Here is a 27,121-nt window from a genome sequence, read left to right as displayed (position 1 = left end):
TTGGGAAAGGGCCCCCGGTTACCAACCATCCTGGAGGCCTTCCCAACAGGCCTTGCACCAGAAGCGACAGCAGGGAGGTGACGCTTTCTGGCCCTGTGCTGGTCTTCAGCTCCTGGCCTTTGCCCTGGCTCTTCTCCATGCTGTCATGGGTTCCTCAGCCCCCAGACACAGGCTCAGAAAGAGGTCTCTCTGTACACCCTCTACCTGCCCCTTAGCTGGCAGAAACTGGGTTTCCCTCCCGGGGCAGGTGCAGAGAGTCTGACGCCTCTGTGGGGCCCAGGGTTAGGGCAGCAGGAGGAAGGCCAGCTGCTGTCCCTGCCATCTGAGCTTCTTTGGTTTGCTTTGGTTTTGCGGTCCTGGGCGGTACCCGGGTCTGGCACACGCTGTGCCCCAAGCAACACCCTGGCATGGCCCCTCAAGTGCCTGCCCTCCTCAGTGCCCAACACGCATGGCTGTGTGTTCCACAATGCCCGTCACTGCAGCTTCCATGCACGAAGAGGCCAGGGTCGGGGCCCCTGCATAGCAGGATGCGTCAGGGTGGCACCGGGAAGGGCACAGGGCCCTGGGCCTCAGCCTGCAGCTCGAGATCTACACTTTCTGGCCTGTGAACGGGAGTAGGTGGCTGGGGACTGTGACTTACAGCCACGCGATCTAGAGCACAGCACAAAGCTCCTGAGGTCTGGAGAGGCACAGAAAGCGGGCACCTGCGTTCAGCCCCTAGGACCAGAGCACAAAGGCCGGCGGTGGTCTTGGGCTAGGTCCTGACCCATGGGACCCAGGGCACCTGTGGGACTTGTGGCCCAACATTGTATCTAGCAGACAGGACTGGGCTGGCGCATGCCCGCGGCATCCCCACTGAGGAGCTGGTGGCTCGATGGCCAACAGGCAAGGCTGCCCCTCTCCTGCAGCCACAGAGAGGACTCACGCTGTGAGCGGGGGGCCAAGGGGCTGAGTCAGGGTCGGAGTCACTTTCCTGTTCACCTCCTCAGCAGCCATATGTTTATTGAGACAGATTCTCACTAAGTCACTAAATTTTGGATTGTTGTGGATAGTCACTGAACTATTCAGGCTGGGCTCAAACTTTCAGTCCTCCTGCCTCAGCCTCCCAGTGTGCACGGGGTCACCGCTGAGGCCCTCACTGAACAGAACACATGTGAAGGCCAATTTAGCATGGTTCAGTGCTGCGGCAGCCCACGGGGAATCGCAGCGGAATAGGAGGCTGCATTCCCCCACCCAGGGAGCTGGCCTTGTTTCCTTGCTTTAGACACAGCAGGAGGGGCTGGGCTGGTACCTGCAGCAGGCAGGGGCGTTGGGGAGGCACTGGACAAACCCCTCTGGGCTGAAAAGACAGTGAGGGGACGGGGGAGCAGCCGGCTAGCTGGTGACTCTGGGGGCTCTGGGAACTCAGAGAAGGAGGCGGACCCGTGGTGAGCTGGCCTGCTCCAAAGCAGCCCAGACCAGACAGAGCATGGGCAGCGGAGGCCCTCTAACCCCAGCTGGGCCAGGCTTGTGCCAAACACTGGGAATCACAGGTGCATCTTGGGAATCGGGACTCTGACCCCCAAAGCAGCTCGGGGCCACACTGGAGGTGTGATGCTCTCCGAGGAGCTCGATTGTTTCTCTTTCCTGGCTTGGCACATGCTCAACCACAGAGCCTGTCCAGGCCAGGACAGCTTCGGGCTGCTCTGTTCCAGTGACACCTCCTCCCCCTCTTCCGCCTCCTCAGATTATCTCTGGTCTCCTTGTGCTTTCCTTTGTTCCTCTATTGGCCTCCTGGTCTCTGGATTGAGGATTAGAAAGGCAGCACAGCTGAGCTAAGCGCAGGGCTCCCGGAGCAGGGGCAGGCGAGGGCTGGGGTCGGTGGGTGCCTGGCCTGGCCTGGCCGGGATGACTGGGCCCAAGCTGCAGCCAGGAGGTCTAGGCCCAGGCCGGGTTTGTCATGGAGAAACGGGGCCCCTGTAAACAAAGGGCCGCTGGGCAGCAGCAGAGTCATGGGGACGTGGTCACAGGGACTCACATAGGGACCCCTGATTCAGGACTGAGGAGGAGCCGAGCGGCCATGGTGTCTGGGGAGCAGGACTGGCTTTGCTTCATTTTGTTTTTGATTGTTTTTATTTTAAACCATGGAACAGATGCCTTTTGTATTATAAAAATGTACTTATAATTTTCAAGTGACAGCAACAATAAACACAGCCGATTGCTAAATTCTTCAACTCTGGGGCAGCCGGGAGCTGCTTTCCGAGGAGGCAGTGAATGAGACCCAGGCCTGGGGCTGGACGCTCTGCCCACCCGAGTGCTGGTACCTTGAGGCCACACTCAGAGGGAAGCTGCTGCCTCCTGCACAATCTGCATGGGGCCTGGGTCCTTGACCGGCTCCTCTGGCCTCTGTGTAGGAATGTGAGGACCAGACGTTTCTTTTAAATACAGTTTTAAGGCCAGGCCCATGGCGCATACCTGTGACCCCAGGACTTTGGAGGCTGAGTCAGGAGGATCCCCACGAGCTTGAGGCCAGCCTGGACTGCACTCGAGACCCCACCTGATTCATGTGGACGGGACCATGTGTGAGACCTGAGGCAGCTGTTTTTCTTTCTACTCAATGTGATGCCTCAGAGGATCGACTAGGAACTTGTATTCCTTGGAAATTCAGGGTTCTTTCTGTGGGTGGGTGGGTGGGTGGTATTCCGTGGGATAGGCAGGTTAAACCATCCACTTTTCACTGTGATTCACTTTTTGGCAAACACTCATGAGTCTGCTACGCACACCTTGTGTTCGTGAAGTTTTGCTTCTCTCAGGGATGCGTACAGGGCCGTGGTTTATTCCTCGATAGCCAAGCCTGGGCCCTCAGAGGCAGGGCACATGGGGGGCACAGAGGCTGTTGAGGGGGGTGTCTGTGAAGGTGATGAGGGCCGTGCCTCCCTCTCTCTGCTCGGGTGGGTTGAGATGGGAGCCAAAGTCAACCTCTCCTCTTTAATCCACTGGCACCCTGGCTCTCAGGGTCTTGAAGGTAACTATGACTGTCCCGTAGGAGGTGTGTGCTGTGGTGTCTCAGTACGATCTGTAATCCCAGCACTCTGGGAGGCAGAGGCCAGAATGTTCCAAGAGCGAGCCCAGCCTGGACAACTTTAGCAATTTATCGAGACACTATCTCAGGATAAAAATGCACCGGGTGCAGCTCAGGGCGAGGGCCTCGAGTTCCATTCTGGTGCCACAGAACCAAACAAAGCAGGTGGATGCTTACAAAGCACTGCCATGCCGTGGTGAGAAGGCTCCACCAGCAACGGGAGTCCTGGCCCTCTGCTCCTGGAGCGCTTGGTGGCTCCAGGGTGTTATTTACTGTGGCCACCTTGACACACCTGCCGTGGCAGTCACCGTGGCTTTAACGTGCATTTCCCGGAGGCCGAGGTTCGGCATCCTCCCTGCCCTTCTCAGCTCTATGCTGAGCGTATGTCTGCTCCAGTGTCACTGTTTCTGGGGTGGTTTCCAACTCCTAGGCCCATGCAGCCCTTCTGCCTCAGCCTCCCAAGCTCTGGGCCCGTGGCTGCACGGTGCCACGCTTGGCCTTAGCCTGCTTCTCGGTCGACTTGCTGCCCACTTGCTGCTGGGTTTCGAGCGCCCTCTGCACCCTGGGCGCCCGCCTTGGGCCCCGCTTTGCCAGTGCTTTCTCCCTCTTCTGTCCTCCTCCTCCTCATGACAGCATCTTTTGCACAGCAAATACTTTTGCTTTGAGGAGAGGTTTGCTCTTTCTTGTTACTTACCTTTATTGAGATGTAACGGAAGCCCCTCGAAGGTCCTGATGTTACCGGGAGGTCAGTGAAGGTTTGCACTCTGCTGCCTGTGTCGCTGCTGTCCGTGGCACACAGTGACCGCAGCTCCCGCCTCCTCTTTCCCTGCTGTGCACAGCGCCCTCTTTCCTGCCTGTGGCCTGACCTTTTGATTTCTTTGACCAGATGGGTTTTGCCTGGAAGATCTTAAAGACTGTGTTCCAAGTGCTGGGACCTACTGCGTGGTCTTTGGAATTGGAAGCTTTCTCATCTCTTGGAGGGAGATTTTGTTGTTGTTTTGAATCAAGGTCTCATTATGTAGCCCAGGCTGCCTTCAAACTCTGGAGATCTCCTGCCTCAGCCTCTCTGGTATTGAGATAGCAGATGTGTGCCCACCATATCTGTTTTTTCTTGAATTATTATTTTGTATTAGTGCGTGTTTGCACTATGTAATGACTACATTCCTGTGGGGAGTGGGATATGTGCACATAACATGTCTCAGTTCTTTTTTCACTCCCCCCCATCTCTTGGTCCCCCTTCCATTTGTAAAGGATTTATTTCCCTATTTTCCATGATCTACCTTTTATTTTTCCCTTTATATTTTGGGTTTCTCGTATAAGAGAAGCCATGAGATATTTAAGCTCGTGGGTCTGATTTATTGCATTTACATCATGGTCTTGAGGTGCATCCGTTTTCCTACAAATGACTCAAGCTTACCCTTTTTATGACAGAGTAATATTCTGTTGTGTGTAAAAACCACATTTTCTTTGTCCATGCATCTGTTGATGGACACATAGAGAGCTTCCAAGATTTAGCTACTGTGAATTATGCAGCTGTAAACATGGGTATGCGTGGATCACAGTAATATGATGAGTTTTAACTCTTTTGGTAGGATACCATCAAAGGGGAATGTCGGGGTTGAATGGAATTTCTAGTTTTAGGGTTTTTTTGGGGGGGATGTACCCAGAATTGAATTCAGGACCCTGCACTTGCCAGGCAGGTGTTTGTACCACTGAGCTCTATGCCCAGCCCTCTAGTCTTAGTATTTCGAGGACTCTCAGCACTGATTTCCACAGCGGTTATACTGGGTTACGTCCTACCTGCAGTGTAGAGGGCTCCTCTCTTCCAGGCCTCATCAGCTGTTCTGATTGGATTTCGTGTTGACAGCCGCTCTGTCTGGAGCAAGATGGACTCTTGGTGTTGATTTACGTGTATTTCTCTAGTGCAGGTGAGAGTAAACTGTTCCATGTATTCATTGGCCTTTATCCTTCTTCTGAGAAGTGTCTGTTCAATTCAGTTGCCAATTTTTTTTAACTTCTTTATTCTGGTACTGGGGATTGAACTCACGACCTCACGCTTACCAGGCAAGTGCTTGAACCGCTGAGCTAACTCCTGGCATCTCCTTTATTTCTATCATTTGTTGGTTCTTGATGTTATTTCTTGTATACTTAGGGTTCTATTCAGAAATTCCTTGCCTACGCCTATGTCTTAAAAAATGTTACCCATTTTATCTTCCAGCAGGTTGTTCCCACCTTAACACTGGGACACCTAAACCGTTCTGATGTTAGTCTAGTGCATGGCAGCAGATCTGGGCCGGTTCGTTTTCGTGGCCCCTCCACCGTCTTGGTGGAGGTGAACTTCCCTCCATGGACATTTCTGGCCCTTTTGTCAAAGCTCAGACACGTGAGTGCGCTGGGGTTGGTTCTGCATCCTCTGTTCTGCCTGTGGGTCCGTGTGTCCGTCTTTGGGCCAGGAGCAGGTTGCTGTTGGTTTGATTTATGTATTTATCACTGGGGTTCATAGCGTAACTCGAAATCTGGGATTGTAAGGCCCCCTGCCTTGCTCTGGCTTCCCAGGGCTGCTGCTGCTGGTTTGTCTCCGTTGGTCCACATGAGTTCCAGGCTTGCTTTCTGTGGCCGTGTCCCCAGCACTCCAGGAGGCTGAGGTGCAGAGGCTATTTCAAAGTAGAGGAGATTTTTAAACTTATACTTTTAATACTAAACACATTTCTAACACTGTTCAAGGATGAGACCAGGAGACACTGCCTGTGCCCAAGTTAGAGAGCTATAAACTTACCGAGCCTGACACTCGGGCTGTCAACGGCGAGGTCAGTGTGGCTCAGCCAGCGAAGAAGTCTTCTCTTGCCCCCGAGCCCTAGGGATCGCTGCAAGGAAACCTCTGCTGGGTTGCTCAATGGGTTCTCCCTCTGTGCTGCAGGACAGTGACCTCACCTAGCTGCTGCTCCTGGGAGAGTGAATCCTGCCTAATAACAGGTGACAGTTAGTGACAAAGGTGTATACAACCAGCCGAATGTGATTGTTATGTATATCTAAAACGTATTAATAAAATTGAATTAAAAAGTAAAAATAAAACACAGCTGGGGGTGTAGAACGGGGCGAAGGCCCTGGGTTTGACCCCCTTTACCACAAAACAAAACAAAACAAAAACCAAAGAAACAAACCAACAAGCAGCCTCACCTGGGAGAGCGGAAGCTCCTCTCTCACATCATCCCTGGTCCCGCAGGAACAGACAGGCCTGGCCGTCAGCACTTCCAGCCCCCTCTTCCGGCCGCCCACTTCCAGGGCTTTTATCCACCTGCCCTGGCAGTGGCAGAAGTGCCCTCAAGGAGTAAGGGAGGAGATGGGGAGCCAGGCCCCCACTCTGGTGGCTGCTTCTGGGGCTGGGCATCAGCAGGGCGAGGGTAGTGGGGGAGGAGCAGCTGTGCCCTGGGGCACCGGATGTGGGGACCAGGTTAGGTGGGGCTGGGCCACAGCAGGGGCCCACAGGTCGGCTTTAGAAGGGAGGCCTCCCTCAGACCCATGGACGGCAAGGGCTCCTCAGGGAAGTCATTTGTTCGGATCTGAGTTGCTCTGCTCTGCCTGCTGCGTGGACAGGGTGGGGCAGCATCCCTTGGTGTGGGGTCTCCTGAGCGGCCTGCATGCCCTGGCCTGCAGAGTGGACAGGGGCCCTGGGGGACATTCCTGCCCCGCCTCATGGTGACACACTGGTACTCACTCACCCCCACCCCCAGACTGTGGTACCGGTATTGTGTGGGTCTGTCTCCCTGCCTCCCCCTCGCTTCCTCAGAGTCCTGGGGTTGGGCCCAGGGCCTTCACAGTGAGCGCTCCACCTGCCCAGGACTGGGCTCCGGCCCAGCAGACTTTGCATCACCTCGGCCTCAGGCTTCCGAATCCTTCCACAGGATGACCTCACCCCCTCCTCAGTAGTGGAGCCTGTGGTTGCAGCCTGTGTAATAATAGTGCTATGAGGTAAGTATTATTATTCATAGTTTTTAAAATCTCCCAAAGAGGCCGGTGGTTTGTCAGAGGTCAGAAACAAGGGCACAGCGGGCTCCTACTCAGACTCTGGAACCTGCCTGCATTAGCACCCGGGGCTCCCATTGCAGATGGCCTGGAGCTGCACTGCCTGGAGGCCGGGTGCCCCCGGCTGCTGTCAGTGGCCTCCTGTCTGGGAGAATGCCTGTGGGATCCGGGAGAGTGCAGAGAACATGTGGTTGGCATGGATCCCCTCGGGTTGGGCAACGGCTTCCGCCAGGGGGAGGTGACGTCAGTGCCCAGCCCGCCAGGCAGCCCAGGAAGCTGACTTCCGGCCGGCAGGCTCTGTGCCAGCCCTGGCTCCTGGAAAGCTGCAGAGAGAGGAACTGAATGACCAGATTTCAAGGAAGATCTCAGTCTAGGAAATCAGCTAATAATGTGCGAGAGGAGTTCTGGGGCCCTGGGCAGGGTGAGCTGGGCCTTGAGGGGGGCGGGGTAGAGTCTTTCGGGGGCAAGGAGGTAGGACCAAGGCCAGGGAGCAGGCAGGGGGCTGACGACGCGGTGACTAAGACTAAGTCAGTGGAGGGTGGAGGGGAAAGGTAAGCAAAGCTGAGCAATCTGGAAAAAGACACGCAAGAGGAAGACACAAACACCGAGGGTCACACACAGGCCAGAAATAGAATGTTGATCCCAAGCCTCCTGTACTTTTCTGTGGATGCTGGGTCATAAACAAAACAGTGACACAGGAACAAAACCAGCTTCCAGCCTTTGCTCTCCTGAATCACAGGAGTTCCCCAGCTGGAGCCGGGCATGGGCAGGGTGGTCCACGCCTGGCACCCCGGGAGGCAGAGGCAGCAGGAACCCACCCCCGCTCAGCGGGGCTTAGCAAGATCCTGTCTCAAAGCAGGCAAGGAGTCCGAGTGCGGGCCCTGGCCTCAGTGCCCAGCACCTCTAAAAAGCAGTGGATTGGATGCGAAACACCTAAACACTAGAGAAATTAATTACAGTAGAAAATTACCCCCTCCACGTCCCCATCTGCAATCCCGTCCAGGCCTGGGCCCTATGAGCTAAGAACTATGATGTCTTTCTAAAAAAGTGTGATAAAGTATATGTAAGCTTTATATTTCAGTCGGGGATGGTGGCACACACCTCGTCTTCCTCAAGGCTCCGTACTAAGAGCCAGCACCCCACTGCCTTCGCCTCAGCTCCCGGCAGGCAGCATCTACTCTAACCCTTAGGAATTTACTACACTCCGCTCACAGAGTGAATAAATTTTATTTCACTTAGAATAATGCTTTCAGATTGCATCCACATTGTAGCAAGCGTCCAAATCTCCCCCTTCAGGCTGACTGATGCTTCAGTGTGTGTGTGCCCCTACACTTGTGTGTGTGCCTGTGTGTATCGGTCCTTTTGTTTACCCATCCATCTATCAAGGGACACAGACCACTTCCACCCCCAGCAACTGTAAATAACGCTGCTGAGCTGGGCGTGGTGGGTGTGTCCTTTAACCCAGACTTCAGAAGCTGAGGCAGGAAGATCTCCATGGGTGTGAGGCTAGCCTGGGCTACACAGCAAATCCGTCTCAAAAAATAGATGAATAAATGTGAAAAACGCTGCTATGTAGGGCACTTTCATTTGTACAGTTCACGTGTACAAACACCACTCAACTTGTTCCTACTTTTAAATGACAGCTTTTAGTGATCTGTGGTTCACCCTTTAGTAATTTCTAGCTTTTGCTTTGGGCATGAGGTCGTGCTGGTTCTCAGACTGGCCTCAAAATCGAGACGCTTTCCCTCCTCAGCCTCCCGAGCAGCCAGGACTGCAGGTGTGGACCCCAGCTCACTTAAAGTGTTTTGCTGGGGATGAATTTAGGGCCTTTGCACTGAGCTGCAGCCCCAGATCTTTTCTACGTTGTGTTTGAGACAAGAGCTCTCTAAGTCTCTAAGTTGCTCGGCTGGGCTTGAACCTGTGGTCATTCTGCCTCACCTCCCAGAGTGCTGGGGTTACAGGTGTGCGCTCCATGCCCAGTGATAAGTCACTCTTTATGTATTTATCTATTTATTTTTGGTACCGGGGATTGAACTCACAACCTCGCGCTTGCCAGGCAGGCGCTGTGCCACTGAGCTAAACCTCTGACCCTTTGATTTGTCTTTTGAGACAGAGCCTCACCATGTAGGCCAGGTTCACCTCAAACTTGCAGGAATCCTCCTGCCTCAGCCTCCTGAATGGTGGGATTACAGGCATGGGCCACCATGCCTGGCTTGTGCCTTTATATTACTGAATTATAAGAATTCTGTATAAATTTTAAATTTATACTGATCCATGAATTTTTTAATTTTGTTGACTGTATATTTGGCATCATAGCTGACAAGCCATACCTAATTTATGATCACAATGATTTATATCCACATTTTCTTCTAAAATCTAATACTTTTAGCCCAGTCAGGTCTTAGGTACAGGCTGGGGTTTTTTGAGATACAGTCTCACTATGCAATTCAGGCTGGCTCTGAGCTGCCTGGATTTTAAAGCCTTTTGGGGCATATGTGTCTCTGGTGTGAGACGGGGTCTACCATTCTTGTGCATGTGAGTATCCAGTTTTCTTGGTGTCATATGTCTCTTCACAGAGTAAATTGTAAGTTCTGCAGAAATGGCCTGTGTCTGGTTTTATTTACCGTTGTCTCCCAGGGTTCATTTAGCTCCCTGATAAACACATACAAGATGCCCAATAGCTAGGCTGCATGAATAAAGACCCAAGGAACTGAGACTCGGAGTGGTCAAAAGACTCACTTGTATTAATCAACTAGAAAATGGCCACATATGATCTGTACCGGTTAGATTTCCACCACTGTGATAAAACACCTGAGAAAAATGACTTATAGGAGGGAAGGTTAACTCGGCTTCTGGTTTCAGGGGCTTCAGTCCATGGTCAGCGGGCCCCATTGCTGCTAGGCTCGTGGTGCGGCAAAAGCAATCATGGTGGAAGGGCATGGAGCCAAGGTGGGGAGGGGCACTAGGGACCAGGTGTATCCCCCAAGAGCGCCCCTCCATGACCCACTCCTTTCAGCTAGGCCTCGCTTCCCGTTCCCGTCATCTCCCCCTGCAGCCATCAAGTGAGGATGCATCATGGACTAACCCACGGCTGAGGTCAGAGCCTCGGGTCCCATTTCAACCACACCTCTAAACCCTGCCCTGGGGACCCAGCTGTGCACGCACAAGCTGTGGAGACCTTCCAGACCCACACGATGCCACGGTCCCAACCCAGGTCTCCTCCTTCCTTTCCAACACAGTGTTTAGACTTCTACGTTCCTCAGACTTTCCAGGGTTATCCAACGCTCTGGGCACAGGAAACCAGATCTCTCTGTTCCCCTTGCCGCCTTCTCCCTGAGTCGTGGCAAGGACTCCCTCGCTGGTGAAGCCAGCTTCTCACACGCTGGAGCTTCTGTCCCTGCTGCCTGTGGCCCCTCCTCCCCCACCCCATGCGGGAACAAAGATTCCACTTCCTTCTATGGTGGTTCTGCTGTTGGAAAGTTCTCCTTGAGATCTGACCAGCGCTCCTGCCATAAATCCTCAGGAGCATTTGTGTAACCGTTTATGACAGGGCCTCGTTTGATGTGGGAGGCCTTTCAGAAAGCTTTACAGGCTGTGTGCTGCCAAAGTGGCCGTGGTGAAGCCCCAAGCCCTGAGGACAGTGGTTCTGATGCTCCACGTAACTTGCCATTGAGAGAATGGAAACCTTTTGTTTCTCTTATAGTTCAGGGTGGCCTTGAGCTCATGGGGATCCTCCTGTCTCAGCTTCCTGAGTGCTAGGATCAGGGGTTAGTACTGTATTTTATGTCCTGTTATAATTTCAATACCGTATGTAAGAGTTGTACAAATAAAAGCAAAGTCACCAAGCCAGGGTTTGCTCTGACTGTGTCTTTGTGCAGAGCGTTGTGAGTAGATAAATTCCTCATTTAGCAACCAATTTACCTAACCTGGTCTTAGGAATAGAGCTCGGTCGTTGAAGGAGGAACGGCTTATCTGTGGGACTTCACCCTTACAGGGATCCTCAGGTAAGCTTTTTCAATCTGACCGCAGAGCTGGACTCTGAAACTCACCCTAAATCCACACAAATTTGAGCCCTGTGCTCTCTGCAGCCTTGTGTGGAAGAGGCCAAGGCTGGGTCCCTGCCCTGCTTCTGGGCATCTGTCGCCCGCTCCTTCTCAGGATGGACATCCAGTGGCTGGGAACAGTGGGAGATGAGGACTTCCAGGACCTCAGGGCACCCTGTGCTTCTCCCCAGGGGATGTGGGATGCTAAACCATGGAAATGGTGACCCCTGAGATTGAGCATGGCCCCCTTACCGGAGCCCTTCTCATAAACCCTCCCAATGCCACATTAACCTGGAGGCACAGCATGAGGAAGACAGTTCCACAGGAGTCCCAAAGCAGCAAGCCTGGGAAGGACAGAGGCCAGGCCAGGAAGGGAGGAAGCAGGGATGTGGGTGCTGCACATGCAGGGGTCCTGGGACGGACCTGGGGCAGGGCTGGGGCTCACCAGAGTCCTTTCCCTCAGCTCAAGTGATGCAGAGACCCACGAACTTAGGGGGCGCAATGCGCTCTGGTGACGGGAGGTGGAGGACTGTGTTTCCCACCTGGTGATAGTCAGGGGACCCTCTCACTGCCAGGGAGCCCACTGCAGGCCCCTGCAGTGAGCTGGTCTCAGAGCTCCTGGGCTCTGGTTCAGAGCAGTGGCGCCCAGGACAGGAGAGTGTGGGAGGGGACACAGCGTGGAGCAGGTGGAGGAGGCAGCTCTGCCTGCTGCCAAGGTGTCCCTGTCCCCTGGGCTGAGAGTAAGCATAGCTTGGCAGTGCTTGAAGCAGCTTGTCAGGGCTTCCTGAGGGCTGGGGAGGAGGGAGGACAGGTGAGGGAGGCGCCCCATGGCCTCTGCAGGCAGACCCGGCCCCCTCCTTGGGGCCCTGGGACATTCAGGTCCCTTTCTGAGTCCAGGGCCTCTGTGGGAGGCTGCAGCCCCCAGGCCTGGCTGGCGCCCACGTGCCCACTCCACTTCATCTCATCCCCGGCTGTGTGGCCGAGTCCTCCTTTGTCTCTGGTGACTGCAAACTCAGGGCAGAGGCAGGTGAGGTCGCCTGTCCTGGGTTCGGTAGCTCTGCTGAGCCTTGGGAACAACCCCGCCCCTCCCTCATGCATGGATGCCCAGGACGGATCCCACACTGCTGGGACACTCAGGCTGCCCATTCCTCCTGGGAACCAGGCTGCACCAGCTGGCACCAACTGCAGGTCAAGGATGCCAGGCCAGCATCCATTCCATCCCGTCGGGTGGAACTGGGATCCTGTGCAGGAGCAAGGTTGGGGCTGGGGTTGTTGGGGGCTGCAGGTGGCATGGGTGACACCGCTGTGCCCAGCCCTGCTCCCTGCTCCCATCGGGCACACCTCGCTGAAGACGCATGAGGGCTGGTGCAGCTCAGTGTGGGCAGCTGGGACCCAGCTCTACATGGGTGAGCAGGGCGCTCACTGCTCCGGGCCAGCAGGCCCAGGTGCCAGCAGCTGGCAGGGCGCGGGCTCTGTTGGCCGACAGGACACAGATGATGGGCGGGCCTGGTCGTGGGGTAAATGCTGCCTCCCTTTGCTGGGCGTGGAGAGCAGGGCCCACAAAACTCTGAGGACAGGCGAGCAAGGGAGTGAGGGAAATGACACCCAGCAGCATGGCTGCTTCCACTGACCAGGCCTCCTGATTGCTGTCCTTGTGCGGGCGTGAGCAGGCAAATGGCCTCCTTTCCCTGGTCTTTGTTCTCTGTAAATTCCACTTCCTGGCATTGTGAAGATGGAAGACAGGCTTGGCAGATTTCTAGGATTCTGTACTTTGTTGTTGTTTTTTTTTTTTTTGAGAAAAGTCTCACGACATAGTCCTGGCTTGACCTTGAACCCACTATGCAGCCCAGATTGGCCTCAAACTCATAATGAATCTCCTGCCTCAGCCTCCCGAGTGCGGGATTACAGGTGTGCCCAACCACACCCGGCCAAGTGTGGGTATCATTTAACAAGAGTGGAATAGTAAGTCAGTCAGAAGAGTACGCAAGTCATGTACTCGGAACCACCTCTGTCTGCAGGCTCTGAGGCCAAGAACACTGGGCCGAGGCTCGGCTCCTGGAGAGGAGCTCTGTGCTGAGCACGGAGACTGTTACAGGCCCCCTGCCTGTCATCTTGTCTCACAATGGCAAAATTTTACTTTTGTGACTGGCACTGGGGATGAAACCCGGCAGGGCTCTACCACTGAGCTACCTCCCCAGGCCTTCTAAGTTTATTTCAAGACAGGGTCTTGCTAGGTTGCCCAGGCTGGCCTCAGCCTCCTGAGTTGCTGGGCTTGCAGGGTGCATCCCGGCACCTGGCCAGCAGAGAAACCCATTCCGGGGCGGGTGGAGCCTTCCAGCTCCTGAAATCCACCTGTACCACTTTGGACACTTCCATCCACCACGTTTGCAGGAAGGGGTGACCCCTGCTTAACCTTTACGAGAAGCACCAGAAATCTTTGTAAAATTTTCAGCGCAATGAAGCATAAGGCTCCGGGTTTTTTGGGCTTTTCCAGATTTTCCCCAGGTCTTCTGGGCCTTTCTCAAATCTGTGTCTGTGGAGCCTGCTGCTTCCTGTTTGCATACTCTTACCGCAAGTTAGCCGCTGTTCCTACTTTCACTTAAGTTTTGTATTTTACTCTGCAGAAAGTTGGAGTTGGCGGGAATCTTTTCCAGAAACGGTTTCTCACATCTCTTTCCAAATCCCTGCAGTTGCAGTGGGTTCACAGGATGGAGCTGCCTCGAGATCAAAGTGTCAGAAGCCTCCCGTCATCCTGCTAGCGCCATGGCTCGCCCAGATTTCTTCACACACCATGACTCCTATTCCTGGCCTTTCTTTTGGGGCACTTTTCACAAAGACACTGTTTTTAATATTTTCTGCATGTTCCCGACCCGGGGACCACCCGCCAGGAGATACACAGAGCAGGGAGCTGGGCAGACCCGGGCTCATTACCCCCGCGCCCTGAGGCCAGCACTGTTCATGCCATGCCAGGCAGAGTGCTGCCCCCCCAGGGGGGCTCTGGGTACAGTGCAAACGATCAGAAACGTTTGAAGACCCTGCCCATTTCCCAAGCAAGGTCCAACAACCCAGAGATGAAACCCAGAGATGAAACCAGGTGCCACACAGTTGCCTGATTTGCTGCAATAATCCAGACACACCTGGTGCCGGGGTGAAGTCCTGGTGTTAGCTGTGCGCCTCTGTGGTGCAGGTTTTAGGTCAGCTAAAGAGTACCCCGCCTGATGGCTGCTCCTTCACTGGCGACAGGCAGGACATATGATAGCTTCGTGTCTTTGCTTCCCCTGGAAGTCCCTCTCTTTGTCACTGTCCTTATGCAATTATGGGAAACTTAGGGTTTGACCCTCATTAGGAAATATAGAGTAATTCCCATCGTGACTCCTTGGGAATCCATTTTCCATCTGGGTTGCGTTTGCTTCCCCTGTGAAGTCCTGAGGAGCTGAGCAGTGCCTCTCTGCTGAGTGCCGTGATTCATGTTGAGTGCTGGGGTTCCTGGGGGTGAGAGCTGAGGGCATTGCTGGCCAAGGAGCCCTGGAGAAGGGATCATGGCCTGGGTCACCCCCAGACCCACGCGATGACCTGAGAAGCTGACGTCTTCTACAAAGGTGACCGCTTCCCTTCGGCAGGCGTCTGCTCACAGGTGAGACGGGAGGACTTGGTTTGTTGTGTTAAAGGGACTGAGAGATGGCGTCTTTGCTATGCTTTGTGGAAGCTCAGCTGCTACACTTAACTGCCGGTGTCTGAAACAGGAAGGAGGTAGACATGGTCCCGAGAGGAGGCGGTGGAGGGCTGTCACCCACGGCTCTTTGTTTGGAGACAGCAGCCCACTCTGCAGTTCAGGTTGTTCTTGAACTCACAATGATTCTCCTGCCTCAGCCTCCGGAGGGCCGGGATTACAGGTATGAGCCACCATGCCCAGCTTCTTAAATTTCTGATGAGAAACCAAACATTTCTTCAAGGAATCCTGGTTCCTCCTGAGGGGGATGAGAACCCCAGCCCTTTTTATTTTCTGTTCTGGGATGGGCTCCTTAAATTAACCAGGTGAGACCCAAATGTGTGATCCTCCTCCTGCCTCAGCCTCTTGAGATGTGGACTTCCAGTCTTGCACCATTACTGAGGCCATTTCTGTTTTGTTTTTTAAATAAAATCTTTATTTAGTTTAGCGGTAGGATCTTGCCATATTGGCCAGGCTGGCATGAAACTCCTGGACGAGCCTCCTGCCTCGGCCTCCAGAGTGCTGAGACCACAGGCATATGCTGCTGTACCCAGCCACGGGGTTTTCTTAACGGTAGGAGCAGGGGCTCGCTCCCGGAGAGGCCTGGAGGTGCTCCTTCTCCCTCTCCCACGCCCCGCAGTACTTGGGCTGTACTCCAGCCGCTCCCTCTTGCTGGGTATTTGAGTTTTCTGGTCTTTTGCTGTTGCAAACAGGGAAGCAATAAATTGCACGAGAGTATTATTTCACATTTTTGCCAGAGGTTTTTTGGGAACAGAGCCCAGAAGTGGTATTGTCAGGCCAAAGAGGAAGTGAATAGGTGACTCCGCTAAGTGCTACCGCCCAGTTCCCCTCCGGGAGGTGACCTTGGACACGCTCTGGAGCATCGGCTTCCTTGGACGCCTGCCATCGAGTGTGCTGGAGTTTTGCCCATCTGATAGGGACAGCATGCTGCCTTCATGTGGCCTCGCAGTTCTCTTATGGGAAGCAAGTTTGAACACTTTTTTAAATATCTTATGGGACCCTTTACATTTCTTTCCTACAAACTGTTTTTTAATGTCTCTTTTCCAATTTTTAAAATTAAATTGGTGTAGCTGGGGATTTAGCTCAGCGGCATAAGCACCTGCCTTGCAAGCAGGCAGTTGTGAGTTCGATCCCTGGTACCAATAAAATAAAATAAATTGGTGCTGGGCATGGTGGCGCAGGCCTATAATTCCAGCACTTGGGAGGCTGAGGCAGAAGGATTTGTCTTGAGTTCCAGGCCAGCCTGGACTAAACAGTGAGTTTAAGGCCAATCTGAACTACACAGCAAGACTTGAGCTCAAAAACAAACAAAAAAATACAGTTCAGTTGGATATTTTCCGTTTGCTTTGAAAAGCCCTTCAGAGATTGGGATGTCTGTCCTTTATCACTGCTCTGTTAGTCATCTGTGCTCTTTGTGTGGCGCGGTGTTTTCCATTTAATTTTCCTTCTTTTCCTCCTTCTTCTTGCCCTTCCTTCTCTCCTTGAACTCACTATGTAGCCTCTCCTGGCCCCCACCGTGTAGCAAATCTCCTGCCTCAGCCTCCTGAGTGCTTGGATGACCAGCATGAGCCTGGCTTGTTTTAAAACTTGTGTGCAGTCAGACTTATCTGTTGTTCCCCTCAGCTGCAGCTGAACTTTTAGCCAAAGCCAGGAAAGTCTTCTCCCCTCTCCAGTAGAAGAATTCACTCGTCTCCTTCCTTCCTGCCTTCCCCTTTTCCTTCTTCCTACTGTATATTCTGGGGAAAGCCCTACAATCGCTATTCATCCTTTGTTGTACTACGATAAATGAAATACATGTTATCTTTTTTTTTTTTTCTTTTTTGAGATGGATCTGGCCACGTTTTCCAGCTGGCCTTGATCATGCAGTGGCCCTCCTGCCTCTGCCTCCTGAGTGCTGGGATCACAGGTGGTGCCACCACACCCGGGTCTTTCTCCACAGAGTCTCAAATTTGACATTACCAGCTCCTCTCTCCCATGCTCTCCTTCCATCTTGACTTCTCCTGGACACGCTTTTCCTGGCTTGGACAAACTCAGACATGGATCAGTGTCAGCATCTGTCCAGTGACCTGCCTTTGGATCCACTCTGCTGCCTGTTCTGCCTTCTGGGGCTCTGTGATCTCGGTCCAGGATTTTTCCTGTAGTTGCAAGAGCTCTGACCTTGTGCGGGAGTTGTTCATGCTGGAACCAGGCCGCAGCCCCAGGCTGGGCAGGTGCAGGCCAGAATGGGTCCTGCTGGGCCTTTGAGGAAAAAAGGCCAACATGAAATGAGACCAGAGCAGCTGTTGCTGGCCAGCAGGCCAGATAGCGTCCCCACGGGTGGTGACGGAACGCCCCGGCGGTGTGTCTTTGCTCTTCCCCTGAGCCTGCTCCGGGTCTGGGTCTGGGTCCAGTTTGCTCCACAGCCACAGTCCAATCCCCGCAGGGCCCACATAGTCGCAATTGCTATGCAACCACCTGCCACAGGCGGCCTGGGAGCTGCCACTCGGGACATCCCTGCCTCTGCCTTGGGTCTACTTCAGGCTTCATCCTCGGGTTGGAGACACCCTGAGTGCTGACAGGCAGGGCTATTGGAGGCCTCACCGCACCGTAGCTCCCACTCCGTTCTCAGCCTGCACGGGCGGCCCAGCTCCCTCCCCCCAAGCCTGAGCACTCCCATCCCACAGCACAGGCTGCCAGGCCCAGAAGCCACAATCCTTTGCAGCCCCGGCTTCTAACCCTTGCTCCATAGAAGGCGGGTGTACATGTGTGCATGTGCGTACATGTGTGCATGTGCATTGTGCATACCCCTTGTGGGTGCATGTGTTATGAGTGCTTGCATGTACATTGTGCATGTGTATGAGTGAGTCATGCTTGCATTACATTATGCATGTGTGCATATACATTGTGTTGTGCATGTGTGTTGTGCATGTGCGTGAGTATGTTGTGCGTACGCATGTCCCCTGAGCGTGCAGTGGCCTCTCTAGGCCCGGGCGTCTGGCTTCTCTGAAAGTGCTGAAGTTGTGGCTGTACCTGGCCATGTGACTTGGGGTGCAGGAGTGACCCACACACTTCTAAAAACCGTGAGTAGAACCAAAGTCTGTATCCCTGGCCTGCACCTAGGGCTTCTCATCGGCCGTGCTGGGAAGCAAGGCTCCTATTCCCGGGATCCGCTGCAGCCCACAGCTTGCCCTCAGGCGTCCATCTCTGCCCCTGAGAGGGGGTCGGGGTCGGTGCCCCACTTGTGCTCAGCCCCCCTTCTACTTGAGACCCAGAAGACCCAGAAGATCCAGAAGAGCGCAAAGCCCAGGCCTCCTGCAGAGGAGCTGAGGTGGAGACAGCAGTGCAGGCGGCATCCCAGGCCCCTGGGCAGGTCGGGCTCCCAGGCACCTCGGCTGAAAACAGACGGAGAAAGGAGAGGCTTCAGGCCTGAAGGGTCCTAGGCGATGCCCAGGCCACAGCAGCCCTGTGAGAGTAGGGCTAGGAGGATCTTCCCTTTGGAGTGTGGGAAAGGAAGGCGGAGGCATCCACAGGAGCACAGTGAGGACTTGGGGTGGCTCCTGGGTGGCTTGGTAAGAAATGTCCCATGTGGGGACCATTTTAGCTGTTGCTAATTGGAATTCAACTTGTCCTCTGTTCTGAGGTGTATTTCCCCTTCCTGGCTGGCCTGTCCATGGTTCAGACCTGCTGTGGAGCTGAGTTAACCTGAGCCCATCTTCAGCCTGCAGGAGAGGACACTTCCGGAGTCAGGGCTGGACTTCCTGCAGCTGAAGGAAAGTCAGGATCAGTCACCATGAGGGGAAGAGTGGAGCGGGGCAAGGGAGAACAGGCCTGCAACCCTGGCATTCAGGAGGAGGCAGGAGGATCGCCGTGAGTTCAAGGCCAGTCTGGATTATATACAGGGGCCTTGCCTCAAAATAAAACAAAACCAAAACTTTAGGACCCATATGAGACTCTTCCAATCTTCGGTCTTCAGCAGAACCCTTGATCCGGTCATTCTTGCAACCGTGGTGTGTGTGTATGTGTGTGTGTGTGTGTGTGTGAGTGTGAGTGTGTGAGAAGGTGAGAGTATTTGCCGTCACGAGCCCACCCCGCCTCCCATGTGTTGCGTGTACCGTGATTCAGGCTCCTCCCAGCAGTCAGGGCTGAGAAACATCTTTTAGGGTCATTATGAGTTGGTGATGACATTGAAGTGTGAGTAACAGAAATTGAAAAGCTGCCCAAGAAAACTGGTAGTTTTCAGCCAGGCAGCAAGGCTGTGACCACAGTCCCGGTGCCTTGTGGGGGGTGGGGGAGGTGGGAGGGGCTCAGATTTGAAAGTTCCAGCCTCAGCCTCCAAAGTGCTAGGATTACAGGCTGTGCTACTATGCCCCGCTAGCACGATCACTTCAAGGTTGGAGCATGAGGCCAGACGGCCACAGTGATCCCGTCTCAGACCAAAACAAAGCAGCCAGGTGTGGTAGCACAGGCTGGTGATCCCAGCCCTCTGGGAGGCTGAGGCAGGAGGGTTGCAGGTTCCAGCCCGACCTGGGCAGCTTAACAAGACCCTGTCTCAAAACTTAATAACAAGGGCCAGGGATTTCGTTAGTGGCACAAGCGCCTCCTTGGCAAGTGCAAGGTTGTGAGTTGAATGCCCGGTAGGGAAAAAAACCCCAAACAAAACTTAATAACAAGCAGTGGGGAGCGTAGGTCAGTGCAGAGGCTCTGGTTCCACCCCAGTGCTGAAAACAGAGAAAGACAACAGCAGAAGCAAACCAGGGTTTAATTCCACATTTGAAATAAGCCTGAAACTAGGTGTAAAGGTTCCAGCAGGGCCCTGGTGCTGTGGGAGCCCCACAGTGTTGGTGTAGGACCCCGTGTCTAACCACTGTTCTAGGTTCTGCCTGGCTGTAACACCTGGGGCCCCCAGGGCAGGGCCAGCGTCCTGGGGAGGCCTTGGAGGTACGGGCTCTTCCGCTCCTGTCCTCTGCCCTGGCCCTGGTCACCCTGGGCCCTAGGCTGGGGCCAGTGCGGCCTGGAGCCAGCAGCAGTGGCTCCCCTGGCTGGCCTGTGCTTGCCGACTCTGCCTCAGCTCTGCTCTCCCGGGGACTCGCTCAGGGCTCCCTGCTCCTCTCTGCCCTCTGGCACATGCCATCCTCCTCCTCGGGCCCTACCTGCCCCTTGAACTCCTGTGTAAACCTCCGGCTGCCAATCGCCTTGTGCAGCCGATGGACACTGGTGACCCTGGGGCTGCCGTCCTGCGTCCTCCCACTCACCAGGATGGAGCTGCCCTGCCTTGGTTTCTTTATGCTCGGACTCCCTGTGCCAGACCGGAAGTGTCCCCAGGGTGGGGGTTTCATGTGTCCTTCCTGCTGAGGCCCCAGCCTGTGTCCTCTGCCCCCAGAGCCAGTGTCAGCCGGGTAGGGAGCAGTGGGGGGTGAGGCCAGCGGGCTGGGCCAGTGGAGTCGTCCCTGGAGCGCAGCTTAAGCGACCTGGATGACACCTTGCTGACTGGCTCTGTCACAAGACTTCTATCTGCTCGTGAGCTGGACCGGAAAAGCTTGTTTTAAAGCTCGGGCCTCTGCTAACCCAAACAGAGTCAGGTTCGCCGGAAGGAGGAGTGGGAGCGTGGGCTGTTGGCCCCAGAGATGTGTGGGCGCTCTTGGGCCCAGGCACCCTCTCTGGCCCTGGGACGGCTGAGCCCCGGGCTCCACCAAGCTCCGATTCCTCGGCTCCACATTTACTGCTTGTCTGCTGGGTTTCTCAGACATAACTGCGAATCTTTCTAGGAGCAGTAACCAGCCCCCCAGGCCTGTTGGTTGTCCTCTTTCTAGAGGATACTGTCACTGTCTGTACTGAGATGTCCAGGAGCTGACATTCTGCCCAGCAGGTCCCAACCGTGTATACATGTATGTGTGCACGAGTGTGCTTATGTGTGTATATGTGTGCCTATGTGTGTGCATGCCTGTTTCTATGTGTGCCTCTGTGTGTACGCATGTACACGTGTGCATACATGTGAACATCTGTGTATATGGACTCGTGGCCACACCTCGCAGAGCAGCCAAGGCCAGCAGGCTGCCCCATCCCTCCTCTGGTTTTCCAGGTCGGATGCTGCCCTCCTGAGATGCTTCTGTGCACAGGTGGCTGGGTCGCGGCCTCTGCCCAGCCTGACCTGTGAACCCCAGCGAAGGTGGAGAGTGGGACTGAATCACAAGCCACAGGACAGTACCCAGCCTGGGGGATGGGCTCTGCCCACAGCCTCCCTACCTTGCCGGAAGCTGCCTGCACCCACAGGAGTGTCCTCTGTCTCTCTCCTGGGAGCCTGTGGCCACCTCCGTGGCTGTGCCGAGTGTGGCAGGGTCCTCTGATTTGTCCTCTTCACCGATTTTCCTGCCTGTCAGCTGCAGACTGGGCGAAGGACAGCTGAGTCTCAGCTCCACCGTCCTGCCCTTCTGTCGCTGGCTCCGAGAGAGGACACTGACCAAGCTCCCAACACAGCCTGGACCCTGTCAGGAGCAACAAGTCACCACAGGCTGCCTCTGGGACCTTAGTTCGGCCTGACACTGGCACCTAACTGGGGCACTGTGGGCGGAGCTCCTGGTGCCCAGGTCACACCTGCCACCTGCAGGGCTCAGGAATGTCTGGAATAACTAAGTGCATCTCACATCTGTGATCCCAGCACTCTGGGGAGGCTGAGGCAGGAGGAGCCTAAAATCAAGCCCAGCCTAGGCAACTTAGTGACCTAGTGAGACTCTGTCTCAGAATAAAAGATGATAAAGGGCAGCGTGGGGTGGTGGGGTAGAGCTCAGTGAACAGGCCTGGGTTGGTCTCCTGTACCACAAAACCAAAAAAGCTACAAGGGACACTGTCCTGGGTGGAGAGGCTGAGACACTGGGGCCTGGCTGCTCTGTTCCTGCTGGGATTTTCACTGGAGCCACCGAGGCCCTTCAGGGCTGTCCAGTGTGTGTGTGTGTGTGTGTGTGTGTTTTGAGACAGGACCTTGCTGTGTAGCCCATGCTGTCCTCAAACATGCAGCAATCTTCCTGCCTCAGCCTCCCCAGTGCTGGGATGACAGGTGTGTGCCACCATGCTCCATTCTCATGCTCTCTGTTTCTCGTCTATCATTATTTTTCCTGTTTCCCTCCCCTGTTCACTCCCTGGAATCTGATCCAGCCCTTGGGTTTGTCTTGCAAGCCTTTATGAGACCAGCCAGGCAGTGACCTGCGGGTCTCTGAGTCCACATGCTGAGGTGCTGTGGCTTTCGGGACCATCAGCAAGGCGCGGTGAGCTTGCATTTCCTTGGCTCACCTCGGCAGGGGCGTCTCCAGTCCTGCCCTCCACGTCCTCCTTGGTAACTACTGTAATAGTTTAATCCACTGGAAATTCCCATCAAGAAGGAGGGCAGATACAATCCGTTTCAATAAAAGGCCGTTTCCTTGAGAGACACCTTCCGTGAGGCCTCTGAGGCTGTTGGGAGGTTTGGAAACTTGAGGTGTGAGTGGAGGCATGGCTGGAGCCAGTCCCCCCCAGCATGGGGGATGCAGGGCAGTCACCGCTGGCTCCTCACCTGGGCGGAAAACTCCCTCCGGCCTGGGGCCGCTGAGTCAGACTCGCACCTGTTTTGGGTGTGAGCGGTGACTGTTCGCTGGCCCTGGGCGCCCACACCAGCAATTTCTGGTGCCAATTTCAGAGTGCCATGCTGAGTGGGGCACACCTAGGGGCGTGGGCGGGCGGGGCGCGGCAGGACCTCACTGAGCTGTTCTCGGGCCTCAGACCTGGTGCAGGGCAGGAACTCAGTGGGAGGAAGAATGGGGCCACGATGCCGGTGGTCACAGCACCTGTGTGTCCAGCAGCCAACTGGATGCCAGAGCCGGAAGCATCACTTCTGGGGGCACAGGGGCTTCTCAGAAGCCGACTGGAGCGTTTAGAAGGCCAGAGGGGAAGTGGTTGGGAAAGCAAGGGGGTGGGGGGACAGAGACAGACCGGCGCCCCCTGGGTTAGGACTGGAGCAGAGGGAGGCGGTGAGTGGAACACAGGAGGAGGAGGAAGCGCGCTGCCGAGGCCGCGGAGCTGGCTCTGGGCGCGCACCCGGTCTCGGGCCCTTGCTGTGTCTGGAAAGTGCAGCCCAGCGCTGAGACTGGACAGAGCGTGAGCAGCGAGCAGTGCACGACTGCGGGAGCCGCCAGGGCTCCAGGGCGCAGTCATTCAGGCCGCTCATTTCCCCTCCTGTACCCGACCCCAACCCCCCCCCTCCAGGGTGCAGAGGGCGGCTCTGAAGGGGTCCCAGCACCCTGGGGCACGGCCCTGCGGGAGGGGTGGGAGGAGCACTGGGCGCTTCACACCTGACACCCTTGCCCCAGCCCCGTGAAGGGTAAAGTGCAGAGGGAGCAAAACTGAATGCAAAAAAGTGGCCCAAGAAAAACAACAAAAAATAAACCGGCAAAAATGCTGAAAATGCCCGGAGACAGCGCATTCCGCGTGTGGTTCCCAGTGCAGGCTGACCTTTCCTGCGGTGGTCCGGCCAAATCCTCTTTTGAACCCTAACATTCCAGCAATGGCCTTCCCTGCCTGTGGGCAGAACACCCAGCACTCGGGGAAGCTGAGGCAGGAGGTTCACAAGTTCCAGGCCAACTCAGGCATTTTTGTGACTCTGAGACCCCGTGTTGAGATTTAAACAGAACCTGAGGGTGCAGCTCCGTGGAGGACCTGGTCTTGGTCCATGGTGACTCCACACATGCGCGTGGGTGCACACCTGCGCACACGCTCATGCTCTGGCCACGTGGGGAGCCAGCTTGCCCCTACCCTTCCACCCTGCGCATCAGTACCAACTCTGCCTGCGGCTATTCGTGGAGCTGCGCCTCCCGCCGCGCGGGATCCACTCACGCTGCCCTCTGTGGGGTCCGAGTGCAACACCTTCGTGACAGGCCAGCCCTGCCCGGCCTATTCTTATGTAACAGACAGCGCCTGGGTTTGTGGAGAAAAGACAGGGAAGGCGATGAGTGGGAACCACTTGGAGAGGGTGACTGTCGCGCCCTGGGGACCTCGAGGGCTAAGGCAGGCACACTGAGGCAGAGCGAGCTCGGCGCTGTCCTCAGAGCCAGGGCTCAGCTGGAGCCTGGGAGCCGGGGAGGTGCTGTGCAGGTGGGCGGGTGGAAGAGCTCTGTTGGGTGTGCCGGATTGCCAAGGGGAAGGGCTGGCTGGTGCTGGGGGATAGTTGGCGTGTGTGAGAGACAGCCGGTACCTGCGTGACAGCGGGTGTGTGATATTGGCAGGCATGTCATGGTGTGTGTGATTGTTGGTACACGTGTGCCAGTGACTGTAATGGTGTGTGATGGTTGGTATCTATGGTGCTTGGTGCAGGTGTAGCAGCTGGTTTGGGTGTGTGACTGTGTGGAGTGTGATGGATGCTGTGTGGGTTGAGTGTGATGGTGGGTGTGGGTGTGGGTGACGGTGTGTGAGGTGCCGATGCAGAATTCAGGACCAGCCCAAATGGAAAGGCACCGAAGGACTCTAGAAGGCGGCTTTTTCATGTTCTCGGGCTGATTGGAACCTCAGCTCCAAACCATCAGCCCCGACTTGAGTTTTCTGATCATTTGTGTACGTTTCCAAAAGGCAGATATTGGGAGGCACTGGTGATGGTTCACATGTGGAGCCGAAGCACAGGTACCATACGGGAGTGTCCTGAGGGCATGGAGCACCTGAGAAACACCCTGAGGGCATGGGGTGCTGGAGAGGAGCCGGGGCTCTAGCCCCAAGAACACAGCTCCAGAGAAGCGAGCTGGTTAAGCAAAGGGGCGGGGTGTGGCAGGTGTATAAATAAACGCATAGGGTGGCTGAGTAGCCTCTTCCGCCCGTCTGGAGAGGGGCTCCACCTGACCCCAGCTTTCTGTCTCTGTCTTTATTTTCTTCATCCTCCCATCCTTCTTCCCCCCGGGAATTTAGCTCTCATGGATACCGAATTATCCTACCTGGTTACACACTCCTTTGTCAGTAATTGTTAGGCAGAATTCACTCTCACAGAAGCAGCAGCTAAGTGAGGTTACTATTGTGCAGCACACAGGGCAAATCCGTCACTGTCTAAGTCCTGGCAGAGGCCACGCTGGGGAGATCACTGTCTGGGGGAGAGACTTCCTCCCTGGCTGAACTGCACTGATCTTGCAGTTGGCACCCGGAGAGTCAGGCTTGGTAGGTTTGTAGCTTTCTAACCACAGGAACTGGCGGTGTCTTGGTTTCATTCTCGAACAGTGTAGACATACAAGCTTTAAAATTTCCTTTACATTCCTCTGCATTTCCCCTGCAATCTGTTAACTGCATGTGTGATGAGCATGTGTGTGGCGTGACGGTTGTTGTGGGCCTTGTGTGACAGTGGGGGCCCGTGGCTGATGGCTCTGAGTGAGGGCCCTGTTGATGGCAGTGCCCTGGCCAGCCAGGGCACAAACCTTGGCAAGATGGAGCCCACGGCACTGGTGGACCCTGACCCAGCAGGAGACAAGCCTGACCTAGCCTGAGCCCCCACTTCTTCCCGGTTCCCATGGCGCAGGGTGAAGGGCATGCAGTGGCCGAGTCTCCTCTCTGGCAGCACAATGGAGGATCAGGTGCCAGATAAAGAGCATGTAGCTCCCTGGACACCACAGAGCCAGAGCCCTGCGGAGTCTCCCGGTACCTGGCTGCCTCCTTCCGCCCCGCGGGGGGTCCAGGCATTGCTGTTCTGACCACACACGTCTCCTGATTTCCTGACTGGGGTCACCATAGCGCGGGCGTGGAGTGGCTGAGTGTGTGCAGGGGGCACACGCCTCACAGCTGTCGCCGGCCTCCATCCTGACCCAGTCCGCTGATGCACAAACACCTCACAGAAGCCACAGAAGGAGGCAGGAGGGGGCGGCCACTGTCCAGGGAGCTCAGTTCTGTACGGTGGGTGGTCTCTCTCTGAGCTCAGTTTAGAAAGATATGGAAGCATAAACCTTAAATATGTCTTTTATTTTGCTCTCCATTTTTACTCTGGCTTTCTCGTGGAAGGGAAACCATGTGATATTTAAGCTTGCACGTCTGACGTATTTCCCTCAATATTCTTGTGTCAAGGTGCATCCGCTTTCCTACCAGGGACTCCAGTTCATCGCCCTTCATGGCGCAGGGCGCCCCCTTGTGTGTACGCACCACCTTTGCCACGCATCTGCTGCGGGACATCTGGTCTACTTCTAAGGTTTTGCTGTCATGAACTGTGCTGCTGTAAACATGGTGTGCACGGACCTGTAACACGACGTCTGTGTCTTTTTTGGGACGGTACCTAGAAGGGGGAATAGCTGGGTAAACGGAACTTCTAGTTCAGGTTTTTGGGGGGCCTCCATGCAGATTTCCATAGGGCTCTATTCTACCAGTTTACATTCTCTCTGGCAGTGCAGCTTATGTCTGGTCTTTTTTATGAATTATTTTTGATAAAATGATAAATTTAAGTTGAGAACATGAGAAGATGATGGTGTTTCTTGGCTGGGCCCTTTTACTTTTGCAGGCGAGGGCTCAGTCCCTGTTTCATTCAGACCCTAGTTGCCCAGTTTAGGGCTGCTGCTTGCCTGACTCATCAGACTTGTTTCTGCTGCTGGGGTTTCTTGTCTTAGCGTATCCTGCAGCGCCAGGGAAAAGTAATGTTAGAGCGTCCCCTAGTGGACTTTGATACTAATCAAACATGAATTTATAAAATGCTGTAAAATGGGTTTTTATGAAATCTTTATTATATTTTGGAAGTACACAAGTCTATTAATAAATCACAGGGCTTGTGTTGGGGATTTAGCTCAGCAGCATAAGCGCCTGCCTAAAAACTGTGAGGTTGTGAGTTCAATCCCTGGTACCGCAAAATAAATAAATAAATAAAAATAAAAAATCGCAGGCTCTAAATGCCAGTCTGAAGGTGACAGGCTGGCAGCCATTCTTAAGGCTTGGGGGATAGGCTTCACTGGGACAGTCTGGCCTGACACGCTGCACACTTTTGAGGAAATGTTGAGCCTGCTGTGCCTCAGTTTCCTTTCAGGTCTCATCCCCGCTGGTGAGGAGACACTCTTCGCTCTTGAGATTCCCTGCTCTCATCTTTCCAGACTGATGGTGACAACTCGGGCAGATTTTCTCACTAACCCGCCAGGAGTGCAAGAAGAAAAGACTTGTTTGCCATCTCATTTCTGATCTTGTCTGTATTTTCTTTTCTTTTCTTTTTTTTTTCTTTTGCAGAGTGGACTTTTTTTTTTAGGGATGTTCTACTAAAGGGTAAAGGGGAGGAACCCTGAACTGTCTCACCCTTTCCCTCCTGCCCAAAAACTAAGA

At 54.7% G+C, this 27,121-nt stretch overlaps 1 long non-coding RNA gene across 1 annotated transcript; it reads right to left on the bottom strand.

Annotated features, from left to right (window-relative positions):
* Nucleotides 1–2,132: 2,132 nt before the first annotated feature.
* LOC134473764 (uncharacterized) lies at nt 2,133–7,226 on the bottom strand. The gene is made up of 3 exons (XR_010044194.1): nt 6,239–7,226; nt 5,838–6,024; nt 2,133–5,715 (listed from the first exon to the last, which is right to left on the bottom strand). It is a non-coding gene; the product is annotated as an uncharacterized LOC134473764 (long non-coding RNA).
* Between the last annotated feature and the right edge of the window lie 19,895 nt (nt 7,227–27,121).

This window comes from Cavia porcellus, unplaced genomic scaffold (genome assembly GCF_034190915.1).
Source record: "Cavia porcellus strain 051 isolate PalLab524CR breed Dunkin Hartley unplaced genomic scaffold, mCavPor4.1 scaffold_28, whole genome shotgun sequence".
NCBI lineage: Eukaryota > Metazoa > Chordata > Mammalia > Rodentia > Caviidae > Cavia > Cavia porcellus.
Note: the sequence above shows the minus strand (reverse complement) of the source record. Positions and strands in the feature narration are given on the sequence as shown.